General features: G+C 50.7%; 3 non-coding genes and 1 pseudogene across 3 annotated transcripts; all 4 read right to left on the bottom strand.

Moving 5' to 3' along the window:
* Positions 1-114: 114 nt before the first annotated feature.
* Positions 115-267, bottom strand: LOC144936909 (U1 spliceosomal RNA; annotated as a pseudogene).
* A 6715-nt stretch (positions 268-6982) lies between these two features.
* LOC144937032 (U5 spliceosomal RNA) lies at positions 6983-7097 on the bottom strand. Its single transcript, XR_013637558.1, has one exon. It is a non-coding gene; the product is annotated as a U5 spliceosomal RNA (small nuclear RNA).
* A 5446-nt stretch (positions 7098-12543) lies between these two features.
* LOC144936890 (U1 spliceosomal RNA) lies at positions 12544-12707 on the bottom strand. Its single transcript, XR_013637506.1, has one exon. It is a non-coding gene; the product is annotated as a U1 spliceosomal RNA (small nuclear RNA).
* A 3146-nt stretch (positions 12708-15853) lies between these two features.
* On the bottom strand, positions 15854-16017 carry LOC144936918 (U1 spliceosomal RNA). Its single transcript, XR_013637514.1, has one exon. It is a non-coding gene; the product is annotated as a U1 spliceosomal RNA (small nuclear RNA).
* Between the last annotated feature and the right edge of the window lie 763 nt (positions 16018-16780).

Genomic DNA, 16780 nt, shown 5'->3' with positions numbered 1-16780 from the left:
TATGAAAATGCTTACCAGTTATCTTTCAACAATCCTGAAATAATATCCATCACAGGAACTCGGTCCGGCTGTTTCAGTTGCTTGAACAAAGCACCCTCTTTTTTCTTTAAAAATGGGGGATAGCGCGAACGCAGTCCCCCAGTACCACAAATTATACAGTCGAGTTTCCCGCATTTGGGGAAATCGCAGGGGTCAACCCACCCGCAGTGCAATGGATAAGCCTCACCCTGGGAGGACCGATTTTAAGGTTTTTATTACCTTCTCAGCGAACACAAAGAAAACCAAAGAAAGCACTGGAAACAACACTCCATCCCTGGCGCCACGATAGGCCCCTTCCAATCTCCGTCACATCCGCGGGCACCACCCACATACAATACAACAAAAGCCAGCTACCGCAACGCCCACCGCCCCGCGCCCCCTTAACCACCGTCACCACCACCGTCACCACCACCATTCACCCGCGCAACGCTCCACCACATCGCCTTCCCCCGACCGAACACGGACATTCCTCGCCCGCACAACTCAGCAGGCCGGCAAAATGCGCATGGCCGTCCCTCACCATCCCTTCCCCATACCCCCGGACCCCTCCCTACCCCACCGCCCAACCCGATCCACTTCCATCACCCTTTCTAGCAACCTCCTCGCCCAGTAACACACCCCCAAAGGTGACATAGGGGACCCATCCAGCTCCTTTCTGCGCACCCCCCACAAGGCCTCCTTCGCCGCACCTATTATGGCCCACGCCCGCTCTTTGTCACCCTCCCTCACCCCCCTTAAGACTCCCCACATAATGTCCCGCATTAACACCTGCGCCGGGTAAAACCGGGACAACAGCGGACCGCTCCGTCTCCACACCTCCTGTGCGAAGGGACACTTCACCATGACGTGCACCGCGTCCTCATCTGCGCTGCATCCCCTCGGGCATTTGGGGGAACGTGCCATTCGGTGGGAAAACACCGCCAACCAGGACAGATCCCTCTGTTTCTTTGTGAGCGCCGTTGATGAAGTGTTCCTCCACACTTGACGGTGCACAGCCCTCTTCGCGCCCATCACCCCCTCGCAGGCCTCCCCTTCGTTTACTTCGGCCAACACCTCCCTGGGGTTCCACGGTCCCCCTCTCCGACTCAAACCGTACTCTTTGATATAGTCACCCACCACCGCGTTCAGCCAACCCTGTGGCCAGGCCAATTGGGTCATCCCAAGCCCCCTCAAGAGCCATGTCAGGCGATACCTCAAATAACAAGCGGCCTTCCCCCGGGGCCCTTCGGAAAAAAAACAACCTCAGAGTGTTGCACACAAAAATTGAAGACAGAGCACGCGCAACATTTGGGGCACCCCTCCCCCCGTTCTCGACGCGTTTACACATCACCTCCCTCTTCACTCTATCCATCCCTCCCCCCAAATGAACCTAAACAACACCGATTCCAAGATCCTTACCTCCCTCCTACCTGGCGGGTACACATATGCGAGGTAGATAAGTGTTGGTAAAACCTCCACCCTCACCACCAGAATCCTCCCTTCCATCGTAAGCCGTCTCCCGGCCCACCTACCTAACTGTCCCCTCACCTGCCCTATCCTCCCGTCCCAGTTTTGTTCCGCCGACCTCTCTCGGCAAAAAGCAACCCCTAAGACCCTGACCTCCTCCGTCTGTATCCCCAACTCAGGCGGCCGGCCCTCGAACAATCTCGGGTCCCCGAAGACCATCAGTCCGCTCTTCCTCGCGTTTACCTTCAAGCCGGAGGCCAGGCCGAAGCGGTTTGTCTCCTTCATGGCCCCCCACACTGATGCCACGTCCCTACAGAGCATGACTACGTCATCCATATACAACGCCACCTTCCCCTGTTCCTTATTCCCAGGGATGGTCACTCCCCTAATCCCCTGGCTGTTTCTCATTGCCTGTGCAAGGGGTTCCATACACATTACAAATAGAACCGCGGACATCGGGCACCCCTGCCTCACCCCTGACTCTACTGGGATTGTCCCTGAGAGCTCCCCATTTAGCAGTAGTCTGGTCCTGAGCCCTTGGTAAAGACGCCTCACCCAGTGGACCAAGGGCCCACTCACTCCCATTCTTTCCAGCACCGCGAACATATACTCGTGCGAGAGGTGGTCAAAAGCCTTCTCAAGGTCCAGGCTAAGGAGTCCCAGGGGTCACCCCCTCTCTCCTTCCACCTCTATCGCCTCCCTTAATAAAATCAGGGAGTCCGAAATCCTCCTTGCTGGCACCGCGCACGTCTGGTCGGGCTCGACCACCCCCTCCACCACCTTCCCCAAATGCGTCGCGACTATCTTCGCCATAATCTCGTAGTCCGAGTTCAGGAGCATAACTGGACGCCAGTTTCCCAAATCTCTCCGGTCCCCCTTCCCCTTATACATCAGTGTGACGAGCCCCTCACACATTGCTTCTGGCACCAGGCCGCCCTCCAGTGTCTCCCTGCACATCTGCAGCATATCCCCCTTCAACAAATCCCAGAATGTGATGTAGAATTCCGCCTGAATTCCATCCAGTCCCGGCGTCCTATTCCTGTTTTGCCTCCTCACCGCCTCCTCCACTTCCCCCAACTGGATCCTCTCTCCCAGTACCTCTGGGTTCCTAACCTCATGTCTCAGCTCCCCCAGCAGTGCATCCCGCATCCCCTTATCCGTTCCCTTCCTCCCATACAACTCCCCATAGTAATCCCTCGCTATCTCTATCATGCCCTCAGTCGTTGCCTGCCTGCCTGCCTCTAGTCGGACTCACCAATTCCCTAACTGTGTTATCTCCTGCCCTGCATTTCTTAAATATGAATCTCGTACACTTCTCCCCCTGTTCTGTTGCTCTGACCCTTGCCCTGTATACCAGCTGCTTGGCTCTCCTCTCCAATACCGAGGATAACCTCCCCTTCAACCTCTCTATGTCCTCGCCCACCGGGAATCCCAGCTCAAGTAACCTGTACCTCTTCTCGATCCTGGCATTCCACAGCTGCAGCTTCCTCTTCACGCTCCTCTCCCTGCTATATGTCTGGAAGAGAGCCTTTATCCGTCCCTTCACCATATTCCACCACTCCACCCTCGTGGCGAAGCATTCCTGCAGGGTCGTCTAGTCTTCGTACCACCTTACGAAGTCCTCCACCACCTTTCCGTCTGCCAACAGGCTCACATTCATCTTCCAGGTCCCCTTCCCTATTTTCAGGCCACCTGGAATACCGAGCTTTGTCTTTACCAAATTGTGGTCTGAAAAGGGGAAAGGTTCCAAATCTACCCTATCCACCCTCACATTGGCAGACACAAAAAGGAAGTCTATTCGCGATTGCGTTCCACCGCCCTTATCCGACCACGTATATCCTGGTCTCATCGGGTGCACCTTTCTGAAGGCATCAGTCATTTCAAAGTCCTCCATCAGCTCCTTCAATTTCCGAGAGGAAGGGTCAAGCTTCCTCCTCCCAGCCACCGATAGCAGGTCTACAAGGCACAACGGGCAATTAAAATCACCCCCCATTATGACCTGCTGCCTCGTCACCAGCAGGGTCACCACGTTATTCCACAGGTCCACCCTTTCTGCGCACGTCGTGGGGGCGTACACATTTATCAGTCTCAGTTCTGCATCCCCATAAGACACGTCCACATAATAGAGACGGCCCGGGATCACCTCTTGGGACCCCACTATCTGTATACCCCTCCAACCCAGGAGGGTAACCACCCCCGTGCATCGGTTTTCATTGCTCCCCGACCAAAAGTAGCAGCCGTCCCAGTCCTCAAACAGTTTCTCCCGACCCAGGGTGTACGGCAAGTGACATTCCTGGAGGAAGACCACATCCCTCTTGGTGGCCTGCAAAAGCTGCATTATCGCTCCTCTCCTCCCCTTGCCCTTCAAACTTCTCACATTCACGGACGCTACAGTAAGGTCCATGCCAGAATGTGTCTCAGTCCGACTCCGACCTCCCCACTCGCACTCTGTAGCAGCTTTCGTCCGCCAGTTCCCGCAGCTTCATCCTGCCCCTTGTCCTCAAGGGTTTCCCCCTGCGCCGGCTCCCCACCACTTCCTCCATCCCCTCCCTCGAGGCCTCCGTGTCTAGCGAAGAGTCCGAGGGTTCAGTGCCGCATGAAGGGGCGACTCTCTTTGGGGCTCTCTGTAACTTCCTCTTCCTTCTGGTTGGTCCCTCCCATGCCTCGCCGCCGCCTTCCTCCTCCTGTCGTTCCCCTTTTCCCTCCTCCTCCTCCTCCACCGCCTCCGCCCAGTCTGCCACGGTCGTCTCGGAGACGCTGCCCATGCCGTCACTCCCCTCTCCTGCCTGCCCTCCCTCCTGCTTGCTCGATGTTGATTCCTTTCTTTCCGCGGACCCCTCTCCCGCTCCGCCAGTCGCCGGTGGCCGCTGCTCGGTCACCTCACCTCACTCCTCCCTCACGAATTCCTTGTCCGGCCCCTGTCTGGTCATACCCCCCTCCTCATCCCTCGCCTCTCCACCCCTATAAGCCCTAACCCTGTTGGCATATGATTCCGGACAGCTTCTGTATAAATGCTCTCTGCTACCGCAGAGGTTACATTGGGCCGGAACACTGCACTCCTCCACCACGTGGTCCAGTGCCTTACACCTATAGCAAACCCTCGCCTCGCATGCTGCCGCCAGGTGTCCGCGTACCCCACGCCTCCTACACAGCTTGGGTTGTCCAGCATATACTACGTATCCCCGGCTACCCCCAATATTCAGGGCGGTCGGGATGTGTCTCAGGACCCCCCCCCCCCCCCCTCTGTCTTCAGACGCACCCTCCATTGCCTAGCCCCTGTCCATATCCCTACCGAATCCTGTACCTTTTTACAGCCCGACAATATCAAGCAATGCTGCCTCAACCAGACCTCCACGTCATGGTCGTGTAAAGCCTCATTATATAGGAAGATGGTTACCACCTTTGTATCCAGCTCCGATAGCAGCTGCAACTTCATCGATGCCAGAGGCTTCTCCTCCGCCTTCTCCTCGAAGCGGGTCAAGAAGCTCTGCAGCAGGAGGCTTGAGTTGAAACTAACATCAAAGGCCCTCCCTCCCCGCAAAGCTATCAAGCAGTACAGGTCCGTTGGCTCTATTTCTAACAGCCCCATCACTACCGACCGTACAAAGGTCGCCTGGTCGATTGTCACCTCCTCCGCCACATCGTCCTTCAACGCCACCCTGACAGAATTATGCCGTCTGACGTGAGTTGGTGTTAGGCTCGCCCCTGCCCCACCGCGCCACCTCCCTGCTCGTTCCGGTGGCCTCCCAGCACCCACCGGTCCAGCGTCCACTGCCGTCTTCACCCCCTGGGCCTCCCGCAACCCCCGTCCCGCTGGCACCTCCCTGGCCTCGTCCCCCACCCTCTGTTCGGGTTTGCTCACCCCCCCGCCCCCCCGGCACCATACCTCTTCCTCCTCGGTCCCCCTCGTCCACCCCATCAGCTCCCACTCTCCCCTCCACTTCTGCTACTCGCCGTGCTTCCGCCACCCTCCTCTCAACCCCTCACCTTCCCCCGCCGCCGGCAGGTCAACCTGGACACTCCAGTCCCTCTCGGCCCCGCGGGTGGTGTCGGTGGCCCTCGGCACTCGCCACGTCTCCGTCCCGTATCCTGCAACCGCCATCTGGCCAACCCGGTCGCTCCGGTCTCCCTTGGCAACTCGGGTGGCACCCGTGGCCCTCGGCACTCGCCATGTCCCCTCCTCGTCCGCTGCGACCTCCATTTAGACACCCTGGTAGTCCCAGCCTCTTGGTAACGAGGCCACCCCCGGCCCCACGGCCAAGGGCCCACGCCGACCTCAGAGCTGGTGTTTAAGCCTCGCGAGAGATCGACGTGTCGAAGGCAGCTTCAGGTCAGAACGGACGGGACAGACCACCTAAGTGATCATGGTTCCTCCCCTGTCAGGTAAGTATGAATTGAGGTGCCCCCTCTATCTGGATAGTTGCCCGATCCCTATTCCTCTACTCTATGGGGTCTCAAGAGCTCTGTTCTCTTTGCTCATAATCGGATTGATGTGAATCATATTTTCACCAAGACAGTGATACTGGATTAGGCACTCTCGTTTCAAAATACAATTTGATAAGCAAAGTTGTCACGTGTAACAACAACACTGAGCTGAAGTGTTGATGTAATACGTGTAAAACTAAGGTTTTCTGGGTAATAGAAGCTCGGGACACCTGGTGAAAAAGTTGCCCGATTGCAGGTTTCGTTTTAAAATCTAACACTTGCTTTTGTGCAGGATCTTCCACCATCAGTGGCATACACTCTAACCCCGGTGTGAGAACAGAGCATCGCTGGAGCTCCAAACATGGTTGTTATTCCGACTCTCTGTGTCTCTCTATTTGGATTGCATTCTCATGGGGCTAATCTCTCATGAACACTGCTGTTGTGCGCATATGCGGGCATGATACTCTTATGCGGCAATGGAAGCTCATTCATGCTAATCACCCTCCCTAATCCCTCTCTCCCTAATCTCTCTCTCTCCTGAATCCCCCATTTACACAACTGAGGTGCTTGCATCCGGGGGTGGAATTCCTTTCCAGCTCAGACCCTGCTTGTTTGCCCATTGCCACATATCTAGCCTTGTTGTCGCTGCTCTCTCGTTATTTCAGCAGGTCCACTGCTGGATTATATTTTTTCCACCTGAGGACGACCGCTTGTGTTGCCATCGAAACGTCGTGATTTATTTTATTTTATACCTACGTGACTTTACCGAAAGAACCAAAGAGTATGGTTGTTATTTTTTCCAATAAATAAAATAACAAATAGATTGAAATGCTAATAAAAAGATCTTCATAATTCACACTGGGGATAAAATCAAACATGTTTACATAGAAAGGGGAAAACCTATAATATGTTGGTACTGGCAAAGGAGGTCCCATGATCTTTATATAGTGCTGACACTTCATGGAGATTGTCCAATGCTGTAGTTCATTAACGAAGATACGATCAATTGAGTAATGTGAAATTGTCAACAGGGCACTTGCACATTACAGATTTTGTTTTTATTAAAATGGGGAACCGTTGCAGTGAAGGACAACAAAAAAAGTTTACACTCATTACGTTGCTCCTCTCCACGGAAATCTTTAGTAAAAGGCGAAATATTTATTCGCTTTGAAGAGAAACCAGAGATTACTCTCACCCCTTTGACTGCTCAACCTATTAGCCGACAGAAACCTCTCTCTAGGCTCTGGGGTCCTTCCATTTTCTCACACAAATGAAAATAAATTAATGTATGAAAATATGTATTCATAAGTTGGTGGACATTTAGTTGAATTTGTGTATTTAGTTAGTAATTTAAATCATACTAACATTATATATCTAAAACTGTATTCTAAGTGGATTCCTGGCTGGATTCCTGTCTGACTGGCTGGCGCTTGAACCGTGTTTGTGCGGGCTGATGTCACATCTCCCTCCCCCAGCTACCCTGCACCCAGGATGTGTAGCCCGCACAATGTGTGAGAAAGCCGGAGGTCATGCAAGGCGATGGAGACTTTAAACGACTTTTATTGCCGCCAGCAGCAAAAGCACTGGAAGCGATTTCAATATGAAATACAGTCACCAGCAAACAAATGAAAATAAACGCTACAAATCGACGCGCTGTGGCGCTAAAAGCACCGCTCACAATACCAAAGAAAAGTCAGGTGGTTGTGGTGTCATCGTGCACGCCCTGGTAACGAGCGAGCGCTTCAGAAGGTGAACATGAGGTTGCCGTCCACGCCGGTACAGAGGGCTTTTCTGGATCCCCAGCGTTCAAAGAAGACGTGTACATCACCAACATGTGTGTGGTATGCATGCTCCAGCCGAAGCTGCGCCTTAATAATAATAGTTCAATTTGTAACGCGCGCAAATTTGCAGACGTAGTGGCCGCAACTCAGAGGCGCGGAGCCAAGCTCAGAGTCGCTCGAAAGCATGATTGTAGAGGTGAGTTTTTAAGTCTCTCTTGAAGGAGGCGATTGAGGTGATCCTGCGAATGTGCAGAGAGATATCGTTCCAGACTGTTGGGCCTGCCACCAAGAAGCGGCGCATAGACATGACCATCCTGGATCTTGGTAACAAAAGGAGGTCGTGAGTCGCGCTGCGCAGGCATCTGCCGTGTGCTGAACTGCAAATTGTCAATAATGAAGAAAGGCACGGCGGGCAGGCAGATATGAATGCATCGTGGCAGAGGCAGGCGGTCTTGTATGTGACCCTACTGGCGATGGGTAGCCAGTTGAGAGCACGGAGACAAGCTAGTGAGTTGAGACAGGGATGAGTGTGGGCAATGACGACGCGTGCTAGGTTATTTTGTAGTCTTTGAAGTTTCTTTAGGTTGCCAGCGGAGGTCTGGACTAGGACGGAGTTGCAATAGTCAAGGCGAGACCCAACTATGCAACATGCCAATGTGTTGGCAATTTCAGTAGTGATGAGTGGACGTATGTGTCTGAGAGCCTTCAGGTGAAAGTTACATGAGCTGATGATTTGGTTGGTTTGACGGTCGAAAGATAAAGTTTAATCTAGGATGACACCGAGGTAGCTGAAGTGGTCGGTGAACTTGATGCTGTGACCGAAGATGTGTATGTGTGTTGGGAGTGCTAATGAGTTGAGACGTTGCTTGGTACCTAACATGATGGCCACTGACTTTTTCGGATTAAGGGCTAGGTTGTGTGCAGTGAACCATTGTTGCACGACGGTGGTACATTCCGAGAGCCTCTCGAATCCAGATGCATTGCTAGAATCGATGGTGGTGAATAGAATCGTGTCATCCGTGTATGAGTGATGCTTAACACCGAAGCTTGCGATGAGCCGGCCGATCGGGGAAGTGTAGGCTGTGAAGAGCAGGGGACCTAGTACAGAGCCCTGGGGAACCCCACATAATGCTATTGTTTCAGGCGATGTGGACATGCCCACCCTGACTGAATATTGCCAGTCAGAAAGGTACGAAACTATGCACTTGAGTGCTGAGCCGCATATACCGAAGTCGGATTTCAGGAGGGAAGTAAGGAGTGAATGGTTGATGGTGTCGAAGGCTGACGAAATGTCCAGACTTACAAGTGCAACAGTTGAGCCGGAATCAATGATCGTTAAAATGTCATCGAGCACTCTAGTGAGTGCTGTTTCTGTGGAATAGTTTTGACGGTAAGCTGACTGGAAGCAGCAGTAGTTTGCGGAGGAGGTGACGTGTGGTTTTAGCTGGGAGAGGGCTAGTCGTTCAAGGAGGTTAGAGAGGTTCGAGAGGTTAGTGATGGGACGATAACTAGATGGGTCATCCGGGTCTAGACTTGGTTTCTTTAACAAGGGAGAAATCAGGCCAGGTTTGAGGTTGGACGGATAACACCCCGAAGAGAAGTAGGCATTTGCGATGTTCCTGATCATGATGGCGAGTTCCAGAGCACATTGCTTGAACAAGGAACCTGGGAGCACGTCGAGTGGAGATGACTTCAAATGAAGTGATTCAATTAAAGAGAAAACGTCTTTTGTAGACACCGGCTTTAGCGTAATTAGAAGAGTGTCTGGGTTAGTGCTTACAATTTTAGGTACCATGAGCGGGGTACAATGGTGCGATGTGTCAGTAGACGTGCACGAGTTTGCGACGGTGATTAGCTTGTTGGTGAAGTAAGTATTAAAAGAGGTGGCAAGTTTCAGTGAGGCAAGGGGATCGCTAAGGTGAGGGACCATGGTGCTACCAGGATGTAGAAGGTCTTTGAGGGTTTTCCATAGAAAGCGCGGTTTTCCGGTTGCTTTTTTGATGCGTTCCTCAATGTAGGAGGAACGTGAGACTAGGATCAGTTTGTTAGTTTTCCTGCAGGCGACTCTGTAAGCAAGTCGATCAGCAGGTAGACCACTGCGGGATGCGATACTTTCAAGGCGCCTCCTGGTTCGCTTAGCAATGATGGCATCTCTTGAGAGCCAGTGAGTGTTGTGGGAAGACTGCCTAGGGGTTCGTGATTTTAATGGAGCTAGTTTGTCCAGCGCCGCCCTCATGTCAGCTTCTAGTTGGAGAGCGCAGACGGTTGGATCCGATGATGGGGATAACATTGAAAGCGAATTTGCAAGGAGGTGACGAAAAGCAGAAAACTCAATACCCTTAAAATTACGCAAGTTGCGGGTGAATTTGATGGTGATTGGCTTGGGAAATTGGAGGGAAGAAAGTATCAGGCGGTGGTCGGAGTAACCAGTTTGGAAAACTCCCAGTGCAGTCATGCGTCGGTGCTGGTCAGGTTCCAGAACCAGGTCGAGCATGCTCTCAACGTTTGTTGACGAAGCTCTGGTTGGGCCTGAGTTTGTGATGACCAGGTTATGGCAGGCCAAAGTTGACTCAAGGTGACTATCGATGGAGGCTGGGGTATTGCCGGGGCAATTAAAGTCACCAGTAAGCACGAGCCTGTGAGATGGGTTAGGAATCAGATATAGGAATTCTGAAAGCTCATTTAAGAAGGTGTTGATGCTGCCATCTGGAGGGCGATAGATGGAAATAATGGAAAAGCACTCGTTAGTAGTAAGGGATATGGACTTGACCTCGAAGGTGGCGGGAGCCATTGGTAGATAGAGCTCTTTAATTTTCAAGTGAGCATTGTAAACGACCGCTAAGCCACCACCCCGCTGATTAGTTGCGCGAGGTTTATGAAGAACCTTGTATCCTGGGGGCGCAACTTCCAGAGAGATGGCTGGCGGGGAGTCTTGCCTGCACCAGGTCTCAGTGATAAGCAAAAGGTCGATGTGGTGGTCCGAGATGGTGTCGTGAATCAGGGCTGATTTATTGGTGATGGAGCGTGCCTTGAGTAGGCCGAGGCGGATGTGTGAAGGTAGATGTGAAGATCCATGCAGGTGAGGCGTCGAGGGAATAGAGGAGATGGCTGGTTCGAGGTCGACCTGTGAACGGCGGCCCCTACCACCTCTGCAACCACGGTGCCGATGCAGTCTCCGACGTTGACCTCGGAGAAGCCCAAGGACAGAGAGCGTCCTCAGGAGCGCGGGTTCCAGGTGCAGATGATGAAGAGATGGTGCATGTCGTAGCCCTATTATATCAGCCCGTGCTGCATCGATGGTGCTGATGAAGGGGCCCGGATTCGGGTGGACTCCAATCAGCGGCTCTGCTGCCCTGAGCAGCAAGTCGAGGTGGCGTTGTCCAAGCTCCACGCTGTCAGCAAGCACTTACCCGTACATAGCGGATGCAAACACGCCCGTGTAAACACTCGTTGTGCGTGCACACGGGCGTAGAGAACCACGCAGGCGGGGCGTACAATGGAGCAGCCAGAAGAACACGAGGTCCAGTGGATTAGCTGACCACGCGCTGTGCTCCAGCTCGCAGTTGATGCAGCAGGATGGACGAATCTCGCAGAGCTCCCGTTCACTGGTGGTGCTGGGCAGCAGGTAAGCCAACTCTCTTGTGTTGAGGAGATGACAGTCTGCTTTGCGTTCCCACTCGCTGATGGTGGTGAACATTGGACGGAGCACGTCGAGCTCCACTTGCTGGCGATGCTGGGGCACGCCAAGCTCACACTCGCTGATAGAGGAGGAAGAGGTGCCTTGTGAGGACGTTGCTGGCAGGAACCGTACCCGGGGCGGCTGTTAAGCCGCGCTGCATGAACAATACAGCCAGCGTCCTCCAGCTTCGTGAGTCGAAGCAGCAGGCCTCGTTTACTCGCAATGCCCAACAGCTGTGCGATGCGGCAGTTAAGGCGGGTTGTGTGACACTGCAGTAAACGGCATTTGTCAGCTGTTGTAGCGCCGCGAGGCGTGTGCAGTGAACACGGAGGCGGGCGGGGTTGGGTGCAGTTGATCTGCCGCCACCCAAAACTCGGGCGATGCCAAAGTAATAATGAAAATAATAAAACAAAATAAATTTTATGAAAAATGTAATGGAAGATGAAAGTAAGAAGAGCGGTGGTGATTGAAGAAGGACGAGGGTAAAGTACGAGGTGTGGTTACGGTTGATAAACTGAGAGCGATCCGGAACTGCAGCCAGCTGCGGCGCTGTCGCCATAGCAACCTTAAGCAGGCCTCTGAACACTGGAAGCACAGAGCAGCCATCAGTGTTACCCTCCAGTATATTTTTTCTCGTTCTGTACACCGCCATCTTCGCCTGCGCGAGAGAGCGGAAGTTTGTGAAACAGAGGAAAAAGAGAGCCAAATGGGAATAGGAGAGGCAATGAAAAGTTGCAAACATTAGGAAGGGGGATTACAGAGAGGCAAGGGAGAATGAGATGGGAATGGGAGAGGTGGAAATGTGGAGAACATGGGTGAGAGATAAACAGGGAGAGAGATAGGGAAGTGGGTGAGATCCAATGGAGGGCGGAGTGTAATAGAGATAAAGGTAGAAGATGGAACAGCGAAATAGAGACACAGAGAGAAAGCAAGAAATTGAGAGAAATTGGGATATACAGAACAGAGAAAGGAAGAACATGGTTGAGAAAGACAGGGCACTATATATACGATTCAAAGTTTTGCTGGCTGGCAGGGAGAGAACGTGCAGATTGTTCTTAATTATGAAAATGCTTACCAGTTATCTTTCAACAATCCTGAAATTATATTCATCACAGGAACTTGGTCCGGCTGTTTCAGTTGCTTGAACAAAGCACCCTCTTCTTTCTTTAAAATTGGGGGATAGCGCGAACGCAGTCCCCCAGTACCACAAATTATACAGTCAAGTTTCCCGCATTTGGGGAAATCGCAGGGGTCAACCCACCCGCAGGGCAATGGATAAGCCTCGCCCTGGGAGGACCACCTAAATGATCATGGTGCCTCCCCTGTCAGGTAAGTATGAGTTGAGGTGCCCCCTCTATCCGGATAGTTACCCGATCCCTATTCCTCTACTCTATGGGGTCTCAAGAGCTCTGTTCTCTTTGCTCATAATCGAATTGATGTGAATCACATTTTCACCAAGACAGTGATACTGGATTAACACTCTCGTTTCAAAAGACAATTTGATAAGCAAAGTTGTCACGTGTTACAACAACACTGAGCTGAAGTGTTGATATAATACGTGTAAAACTAAGGTTTTCTGGGTAATATAAGCTTGGGACACCGGGAGAAAAAGTTTTCATATTACAGGTTTCGTTTTAAAATCTAACACAGGATCTTCCACCATCAGTGTCATACACTCTAGCCCTGGTGTGAGAACAGAGCATCGCTGGGGCTCCAAAATGGTTGTCATTTATTCCAATATATAAAATAACGAATAGATTAAAATGGTAATAGAAAGATGGTCATAATTCACACTGAGGATAAACTCAAACATATTTACATAGAAAGGGAAAAACCTATCATATTTTGGTACTGGCAAAGGAGGTCCCATGATGTTTACATAGTGCTGACACTCCATGGAGATTGTCCAATACTGTAGTTCATTAAAGAAGAAGATACGATCACTTGAGGAATATGAAATTGTCAACAGGACACTTGCAAATTACAGATTCTGTTTTTATTAAAATGGAGAGCCCTTCCACTGAAGGGCAACAAAAAAGGGATTTTTTTTTTCTTGGGGAAGTTTATCAGCAGGTCTAAGCTCCGGGATAAGATGAGCAAATACAAATGGAGGAATGAGGCTGTGAGAGGTTTGCGGCTGCAAAGACTCCTGGGAGTGACGGGATACCAGCCAAATTTGACGTCAAGTTCTGGGAGACTATTCAACAGGACTTGTTGCAATTATACAGGGAAATCTTGGCTGATGGACCAGTGCCAGAGTCCATGAGGGGAGTGTTATATCCCTTATAAGTGGAATGGTGGCCCGTAGTGACATCGGGAACTGGCCCCCAATCACGCAGTTGAATACAGATTACAAGATTTTGGCCAAAGTTATTGAAGGCAATTAGGAAAAAAAAGTGGTAGCTGAAGTGACACAAGCAGACTAAAGGGGTTTTTGTGTTATATCACGTACATGCCTCGTTAAATCTGCCACCACCCCACACAGCTAATTCGTAAGGTGTCACGTGAATACATGCCAATTCGTCACGAGTTCAGCATTACCGGTGTGTTGGAGAGTAAATCCACATTTACAATTCAAGGACAACGTTACGCTAGTAATTGCAACCAGCAATAAAGATGTAATGCGAGCAAGGACAGGGTCGGCGCTGCCTCCGCACCACTCACACGGGCCGGTGTATTGGAGAGGCGGAGCCTGGTCGTCGGGGTGAGTGGGGGCGGAGACAGGGGCAGGATGAGAAGGTGGAGTTTGGGTCACGTGAGAGAGGGGATATAATGGAGAGACGGAGGAGGAGCAAGGGGAGAAGAGAGTGAACCACAGAGGGGAGCCACGCTGGCGGTGAAGGGAGAAGTGGCGCCATTGCCACGTGGTCGGGGCCGATAGGCGCACTGGGGTGCAGTGTGCGCGGGCAGCGGAGCGTGCGGGAGCGCACGGAGAGAGAGAGAGCCGGAGCGGGTGTGGGGGACCCGAGGGCAGTGTGGCCCGAGTGGGTGAGGAAGAGCAGACGGAGGGGCCGGAAGAGACGGCGTGACGAGAGCCACACAGAGCGTGCGCGGGGCGTACGGCGACGGAGAGAGAGAGAGAGCCACACGGAGCGTGCGCGGGGTGCACGGCGAGGGTCGAAGCGAGGACCAGCGGGTGCGATGAAATAACCCAATAAAGGACCAACGGAGAGCGACAACTTGTGAAGGAGTCCTTTATTAAAGATGTTCATAAGTTACACTGGGAATACAATTAAACTTTACACAGTGCTGACATTTCATGGAGATTGTCCAATACTGTAGTTCATGAACGAAGTAGATACGTTAGAATTATCAATGTGAAAACTTAAATCAAAACGACACTTGAAAATAGATTGTTTTTATTAGAATCGGAAGCCCTTCAATTGGAGGGAAACAAAATAGTTTACACACATTACATTGCTCCTCTCCACATACATCTTTCGTAAAAGGCAAATTTTTTATTCGCTTTGAAGAATAACCAGAGATCACTCTCACCCCTTTGACTGTACCCTACTAGCCGACAACAACCTTCTTAAGGCTATTGGGTCCTTCCATTTTCTCACATACATGGAAATAAAATAACTTATTCCAAGATATTACGAGGGGAATATTGTTGCATAAGTTGTTGGACATGGAGTTGAATTCTTGTATTGTTAGTTTTTTTCAAAAACTCACATTATATATGTAAAACTGTTTTCTAAGTGGATTCCTGGCTGGATTCCTGTTTGTCGCGTATGGCCAAGTGCTCGTGCACTGTAATGATGGTACCATGGACACCAGTGGGACGCCGTCAATAGCACCCCATATAGTTGAACCGTGTTTGTGCATGCTCATGTCACATCTTCCTCCCCCACACACACCTTCCACTCCGGATGTGTAGTTCGCACAATATGGGAGAAAGAGGGAGGTGATGGAGTGCAATGGAGAGAGTGGAAGTTCGTGACACAGAGAGGAAATAGAGCTAAACGGGAATAGGAGAGCAACGGAAAGTAACAAACATTAGGAAGAGGCAAGGAAGAAAGATTGGAAAGGGAGAGGTGGTAATGCGGATTGCAAGGGTTAGTGAATTGGGTGAGATACAATGGAGGGTAGAGTGTAATACAGAGATAAAGGTAGAAGAGGTGAGAGGCTTAGAGAAATTGAGACAAAGCAAGAAATCCAGAGAAGTTGGGATATACAGAACAGAGAAGGGAAGAAAATGGTTGAGAAATACAGGGCAGGGACAGAACAAGCAAGTTGCTTGTAATTCTGAAAATGCTTGCTAGTTATCGTTTAACAAATCCTATTATCAAATGCTTTAGCAAATATTTGTCATCAACATCGGAAAAGTGGGTGCTTAGATGAAAGTAACTTCGTTATGCAACAGCAAATCAGTCCACACGTTTCCATTGTCTACATTACATGAGCATTCTTCGATGGCTGCAATAATTGCATCTCCCAACATTTGCTAGAACAAAGAACCGTGTTAAATTGGGGGGGGGGGGGGGGGCTAGCATGAAAACAGTCACCCAATCCTACAAATGATACAGTCGAGTTTCCCGCATTTGGGGAAATTGCAGTGGTCAACCCACCCTGCAGTGTTATGGATAAGCCTCATCCTGGGAGGACCACCTAAAATTATCAGTGCCTCCCCTGTCAGGCAAGTTTAATTGAATTAATGTAAATAATAGTTTCACCAAGACAGTGATACTGGATTAAACACTCTTGTTTAAAAGACAATTTAATAAGCAATATTGTCACGAATTACATCACTAAGCTGTTGTCCTGCCGACTCGTAGATGCTCCCACTTCCACATAAAGCGATTCCACCTCTTCTCTTCTGCTGCTCTGGTAATGGTGTTTCCTGGAAGAATGTCACTCCATCAGCATAGCCAGTAGCCAAATTACGTGGTGTGCTCCAGGAAAGGTTCAGCCAGCTCTCTGCTCCCACCGTCAGTGTCCTGATCTTTACATGTCCAGTTCTTACAAAGAGCAGAGTCAGGGGCCTCCCAACTGCTCTTTTCTCAAAAGCATGTTAGAAAGCGCTGTAGTAAGTTGCTGGTACTCGGTAAAAGTCACGTAGGTAAAAATAAAATTAAAAATTACTAAAAGTAATAATAGAAATAAAATTAAATAATACATCACGACGTTTCGGAGGCAACACAAGTCTCCGTCATCAGGTGGGACCGTCACAGCTAGATTTGCTGTATCAAGTGAAACGTCGTGATTTATTATTTTATTTTATTTCTACTATTACTTTTAGTAATTTTTTATTTTATTTTTTTACCTACGTGACTTTTCCGAAAAAAACTAAGGGTATGAATCCTTGCAGTCACGAAAGATTCAAATCTAGAATTAAGTTGCTGGTCTTGAAGCTCACCAAAGCTTTGCTGGGCAGCAGAGCCTATCAAACAAAAAGGAGGTCCATGGG

Source organism: Lampetra fluviatilis, chromosome 1 (assembly GCF_964198595.1).
Source record: "Lampetra fluviatilis chromosome 1, kcLamFluv1.1, whole genome shotgun sequence".
Taxonomy (NCBI): domain Eukaryota; kingdom Metazoa; phylum Chordata; class Hyperoartia; order Petromyzontiformes; family Petromyzontidae; genus Lampetra; species Lampetra fluviatilis.
The sequence above is the reverse complement of the archived record's forward strand: the minus strand, read 5'-3'. Positions and strand labels throughout refer to the sequence as shown.